This window comes from Mus caroli, unplaced genomic scaffold (genome assembly GCF_978045245.1).
Source record: "Mus caroli unplaced genomic scaffold, Mus_caroli_1 scaffold_15, whole genome shotgun sequence".
Taxonomy (NCBI): Eukaryota; Metazoa; Chordata; class Mammalia; order Rodentia; family Muridae; genus Mus; species Mus caroli.
In genome coordinates, this window is record NW_028227270.1 from 109,202,726 (window position 1) to 109,209,601 (window position 6,876).

The following is a 6,876-nucleotide window of genomic DNA, read 5'->3' on the forward strand; positions in this document are numbered from 1 at the left end:
GAGTCTTAAATAGTGGGGGAGTTGGGTTTGTGCCGACACCAAGTCAGATGGCTTTCTGGAAGCTCTCATTAGGGAAGAACTGGGGGAAAAAATCAGAAAAGTAAAGGAGCAGTGTGGTTTATTTCAGGGAAGATAATTTGACTATAGATGGTGTAATATGGAATTGATTGGTAGTGTATGGTTAAGGAGGTTAATTTTATAAAGGATTATAAATTATATGGGTGTTATGGTTTGTGTATGCTTAGCCTAGAGAGTGGTACTATTTGGAGGTGTGGCCCTGTTGGAGTAGGTGTGGCCTTGTTGGAGTAAGTGTGTCACTGTGGGCATGAGCTTTAAGACCCTATTATTAGCTACCTGAAATCCAGTATTCTGCTAGCAACCTTCAGATGAATATGTAGAACTCTGAGGTCTTCGTACACCATAACTGCCTGGACACTGCCATGCTCCTGCCTTGATAATAATCGACTGAACCTCTGAACCTATATGCCAGCCCCAATTAAATGTTGTCCTTATAAGAGTTGCCTTGGTCATGGTGTCTGTTCACAGCAGTTAAACCTTAATTAAGACAATGGACGTCAAGGGCACAAGCCTGCCTTTCAATTTGTAAGTGTACCCAGGTGCACATACACAAGCATGTAAATACATATATCATCTGCCTGTCTGTGTAACACTTTTAGCACTCATCCCTGTCCTTCTATTTTCATGTTGACTCATACTAGACTTTCTGTGAGAGGTTCCTCTTATTGATTGATTATTGATGATTGGTTGACTGATTGATTGGTTGATTGTGGCCAGGCAAGTAAAGTGCATGTATGCTATGGCATGTGTGTTAGTGTCAAAGGACATTTTGGAGTTGTTTCTTAATGCTATGTAGGTCCCAGTGATCAAATGCAGATTGATCACTTTTACCCACTGAGGCATCCAGATGGTTCCACAAGCCTGTGGTCCCAGTCATCAGTAGAGGAAGTCTTTTATCGACAGCTGGATCAGTGCTTCTCAGGAATCTGTGGGGCGCATATTTTCATGCCAGTATAGAGGACTGGACCTTTCAATGGCACCTTTAAGGTGGCCCACTCCACCTTTCTTGACACATTGCTAATTATGTAGCTAACATTACAGTCAAACTTGAACACTATCAAGTTCAACCAAGGTTTCCCTTTTGATTCAATTCCATTTTACACAGTCATTTACTCTAATTAAATGCCAAACCTTTATCCTTTAACTGTTTGGGGCTCAGATCTATCTTTCTTTTAAACAATGATTAGTTTATTTTCTTTTTTTTTTTTTTTTTTTTTTTTTTGGAAACCAAAAGCTTGGTTTATTTGCAGCATTTGTTTTGTCTTCACAATGGACACCATGATTAGAACTCCCAGACCCAGAAAGATACAAGTAAGTTTTTCTTTATTGGGTTTTACTACACAGGGAAAAACCCCATCTAATCCCCAGAAGTTAATAAAAATTCAATCAGACATAACTCTGGCCAAGCTAAGTTTTATCCTATCAAAAAATTCTTGTATAAAACAAGTATCTGTTAAAAGGGCATGCACAAAATACAAAATGATTTAAATGCAGTGGACAGTAATTAAAAGTGCCTGCAGGTAAGTGACCTGAATTACACTGTCATCGGGGCTTGTGTCCCACACGGATCTCAGTCCTGTTCAGATGAGATAGATACTCAGTGCGGACCTCCCACTCGCTGAGTGGCTCACTCTGCCTGGCACTCCAATGGGCCCTCCTAGTCACTACTCTGTCTGTTCAAAGAAGCACAATGGCCAGCCACTATAGACTTCTAGAGAAGGTGATTAGGGACTTTTCTTCTGTGCAACTAAAAAAAATCTTCTAAGGATTTCAGGTTCAGACCTACAACCTTTGTAATGGTATCTATTGCTTCAAAATAAGGTCAAGCTAGACGTAGATCTTTCACATTGTTTACACCTGAAATATAGCATTAAGATGCCAATGTTTTCATGTAAAAGTAGAAAATATAGTAAAAAATCCAGCACTTATTTGTCTCTGATCAGTGAGTATTAAACAGAAATAATATAGTAAAAAAATAAAATTTATACATTTGCCTAAATTGAATTATCTGTTTGAGTCAAGATAAAAGGTTTCATAGTAACTGTGGTAGCCTCACTTTTCAAACACTAAAGGGAACAATTGTCTATTCCGACTTCTCAAGTAAGCAAATGGTGATTTATACATAGTTCACTTTCCATTTAACCACCAAATATCTACTGTTTATGTGCCCTGCAGTCCTTTTCAGAATAAACAGTAATATACTTGGCAATGTCTTGAGCCATGAACTGTATATTAACATCATATAATACAATACGTAGGTAATAGAAAGGAGTCCGAAATACTTTTTCAGTTGTTAGAAGAAAAACAAAACAAAAACTATCGTGAGCTCCGTTTCCTGACACTTCAGTTGAGGTAACCTCTGCAAGTCTCGGCTCCACATTTGCATTGGGTTCTGACCCTTTTTTTGGCAGGGCTGTGGTCAATGGAGTCTGAAGACACTTCTCCCGAACCTTTCATCTGATAGTCAAAAGTCAGCTCTTCTCCAGCGTTTATGGTTCTTGTAGAGAACAATGCTATCCTGGGCAGCCGAGTATCAAGGTTATCGATGAAAACACTAAACACCTGAAGATTTGGGTCACAACTATGATTCACAAAATGGGATACGTTTCCATATCGAGCTGCATCCACTGTGAACTCATCAGACTCGTAGTCCAGGTCAAAGAGGTAGGTGATCCCTTTGTTGTCATAGAACTGTCCCCGTCTCTCGGCCTCTTCACTTGTGATCACCTCTCCAACATATTCCATGACAAAACTCATTCTTTTAATCTTCACAAGGGTTTTTACACCCCAGCCACAGCCATTGCTAGTTCTAAAGATGCACAGTGAGTACTGCGTGCCTTTTTGTACAATCCTATTGGGACAATCAGGTCCACAGCGACACCTCGAGTTGCATTCGTAGATGGGAGTGCCCGGTTGGATTTTAATTTGTTGCTTCTTATTATAAGCCAAAACAACTCCAGCTTCAGCAGGACAGCACTTCTCAAAGAAGCAGTCTGTACATGAACATCCAAAGGTAGCTTCACTGTTTATGCTGATCCCAGGGGCTGGCCTGTATTCGTTAATGTAGTAGAAGTCTAAAGGTGGGCCCTCCAAGTCAACAGTATTTTCAACAAATATCATCCCTTTATGGTTCTTTCTTCTGTTGAGGTAATCTTGCCATCTCTGCAGAGCTATTCTTTGCTTAGCTTTCTGTACAATATACTCAGCAATTGCAGGTTGCAAGGATTTTGAATTGACAGCCTTGCATTTCCTTTCCTGAGCTAAGTAAGTCTTCTTGTCATCAGAGAACTGCCGCAGGAGCTGTGGACACCTGAGGTTTCTCAAGGGCTCCCAGGTGTTTGTAGAATCTGGCCATCCTTTCCATTTTACAAGATAATATTCCACACCCCTTGAATAAGGCACCTCGTGCACACTCGTCGCCAAAGACCGCGGCCCGCGGAGCTCCGGACCTCGCTCGCTGGGAGCCGGCGCGCCTCCCGCCCGCAGACGGCCGCGAGCGTCGCGCCGTCAGGGTGTCCGCGCGGCGGCGTCTCGCGGTTCGCCTGGCCTTGGGCCTCGGGAGCGGACCTGGAGCCCGGTGACACCGCGCTCCTGCCTCACCGCCCCGTGCCTTGGCCCTGGCCGCCGCCATCTTGCGGAGCTTTCATTCAAACTGGCGCGGTCAGCCCGAAGCGATTAGTTTATTTTCATTTTCTGTGTATGACTATTTGTGCCTGCATGCATGTAGTTTCATACATGGAGAGGATGCCAAGACAAAACGAGGGTATCTGGTCCCCTGGAACTAGAGAATTAGTTGGTTGTGCATTTTCATGTCAGTGCTGGAAATTAAACCTAGGTCCCATGAAGAGCAATCAGTCCTTTAAGCCACTGAGCCATTCCTCCTGCCACTGGAACACTGCACTTTGTGATCCAGCTTAGTGTAGCATGCTCAATGGTTATTCCCTGACCTCCTTTCATCTGAAAGCACAAGGGTTCCTAGGCATCAGTTGATTGATATCCTCTGAGTCCTGCTTCTGGGGAAGTCATTGCTTTTGCTATTTTAGTGGGTTACACCACCTTTTGAACAAACACCAGTGTGGGACTGTGAAAGGAAGCCTGGTTTCTAGTTGAGCTAAGGCTTGAAACCCTGGTGAACCTGCATGTGAATTCGCAGGGGAGAAGCCTGCAAGGAATGGTAGGTGTTTTGCCATGTTCCTGGACACCAGACTCCTGACACAAGGCTGTAGCTTTCCATAATTTTGTGTAATTCATTTGCATAAGAGCAATGCCTCAAGCCCCTTCACAGGTAGGGGACATGACCACAGGTAGTCTCAAGATAGATCTCCATTTTAATGAGGCACCTAAAGGTCTGTCTGAAGGGCTTTTCTAATAAACTTCCCTTCCCAGACACTCCTCCCTGCAAAAGGTATTTAACCTCAAGATCGCCTTGAGCAAGGGGGTTAGGGGGTATGGTTTTGCTCATTGTCACTCTCTGCCATGACAATAAATGCCTTAAAACCATGACTGCCTCTTTTCATGGGGATCCGCTGTGGGGAGCAATGGATCAGGTCTTTGTCTAAAGAGTCTCATCTAATCTCCCATAGGAGGCCTCTCAGCGCTCCCAGCCTCAACCTCTCTCAAGCCAAGCTGCCTACCAAGTAAGCTAAAGACTCTTCCATGCAAGACCCAGCCAGAGCTACCCTATTTTCCCCTTCAGCCCTGGGCTAGATGCAGCTGGTGGGCCCCCACTCCCTTCTCAGCTCTTCCAAGGCTCCCAGTGGTGCATGGGTGTCTAAGAGTCTGAGAACCTGACTGCCCTAGCCTCTGTGCAGGCCCAGGGACCCCAGAACTGGCCTGACTATCCCTGGGGACTTCAGACTGCACTCTCCCATCCCTGGAGAGGGGTCCAGTGGATTCGGCACCAGAGTCGGGAAAGTGCAGTCGAAACTCTGGAGACCTGACTTCTATCAGTGGCCAAGCCCTGAGCGGACTTGGGACACACCTTAACCTACACACCAGTCTTAATTTTTTCAAAATTGTCAGTGTGCTTGATGATTTATACAGGAAGCTTAATATACACTTGTTGAATAAATTCATAGCCGGATTAGTAAATGAACAAATATATGAATGGATTGAATAGAGGCTGGAATTTTGTATAAAGTGCCAGTTTTTATGATTCTTAAGATATCTGTGTATATTATCTGTATATGTAGAGATATATGCATTTATATATATGATATGTGTATACCATATATGCATTTGACCACATATGCATCTATGTATTAATTTACAAATATATGCATGCATACTTACTTATATATGAACATAATATGTTGATATAAAATTGAGAACAGTATATAAATAAGACATAAAACAATATTAATTTTGAGAAGATCTTTTGAGCCTTTAGCTCAGGAATTATCAAGGAAGTCTTTGGAATCTAGGACATGTTATAGAACCCTTTTATTAAGGTTGTAGCCTACCATGTCTGGATAGTTCTTTGAGTTCTGTGCCGAATGAAGGACTTCCCTTTCTCTAACCTTACTTGGGGAAGTGTCTCTGAACATAGATGCCCGATCCTATCTGAAAAATGTGCCTGTTGAGAGCTCTGTGACTCAGCACACTAGTCCCTCTCTAGTTTCTTGTCCATATGATAATTAGGTGCTGTTATAACCAGTCAGCCCTTTCCACCTATACCCTTAAGAGCCCTTATATACCCTACCCCTGGGACAGTAAAAGAGAGCTGTCTCACTGAAGCTGTCTCTGGAAGTCCTTCTTTTATACTCAAGGCTGTCTGAATCCTGCTTGCCATTTCTGCTTCCTCCACCCTTGTGGGCTGGTGGCCAATGATCCCTGGTAACAAATACTGTTATTTCATCCAAGCAACTGAAGCTGAAGCCAGGCAATCGCCCTGGGTGGCTGTGATGTTCCAAGGTGATAATGCAGTCTCGATAGAATAAAGATCAATGGACTACTACTATTCTCTGTCATACTGAACACAAAGTCCCCTTCCTCCAGCAGGCCTATAGTCTTACCTTCTTGCTCATTTTTCCATTGACTTACTATGTGATGACCCTCTAACAAAATCTAACAGAAACTTTCTGTGCTGTTCCCTAGCTCTTTCCAGGGGCAAAATAGGACCTGAGGCAATTACTAACACAAAGTTACATATTGGAAGATTGTAGATATGGAGAATTTCTTTCTTCTGCTCCTTTATGTAAGTTGCATAATCACAGATTTGGTCCTGACAGGGTGATTTCCATATTCATCCCAACAAGGTGATTTACATATTCATCCCAGTTACCCTGAAGGTTTGCCCTCAATCCTCTGGCCTGATTGCAAACAGACTGCCTATCAACAAAATGACTTATCAGAGAACTAATGTGTGTTGTGATTAAGTAAGGCCAAAAACAAGGAGATCCAGAATGGACCCAGTTTCTTCTTCTTTCCCTCAGATGTACAGCAACTTTATATTCTGGAACACAGAGGAGTCTGAGCTCTTTGCTCTTCTGTAACTGATTTTTTTGATAGGGAGATCAGAAGAGAGCAACAGATTCCTGTAACTAGAATTATAAGCTGTTGTGAGTTGCCTAATGTCATGAGTGTTGATGAGTCATGAGTCAGGGTTTCTGTGCCTGCACAAACATGACCAAGAGGCAAGTTGAAAGCCGGGCATGGTGCACACGCCTTTAATCCCAGCACTCGGGAGGCAGAGGCAGGTGGATTTCTGAGTTCGAGGCCAGCCTGGTCTACAAAGTGAGTTCCAGGACAGCCAGGGCTATACAGAGAAACCCTGTCTCATAAAAACAAAAACAAACA

General features: G+C 43.2%; 1 pseudogene; it reads right to left on the reverse strand.

The window, feature by feature from the left end:
• Positions 1-1,339: 1,339 nt before the first annotated feature.
• On the reverse strand, positions 1,340-3,709 carry LOC110308277 (histone-lysine N-methyltransferase SUV39H2 pseudogene; annotated as a pseudogene).
• Between the last annotated feature and the right edge of the window lie 3,167 nt (positions 3,710-6,876).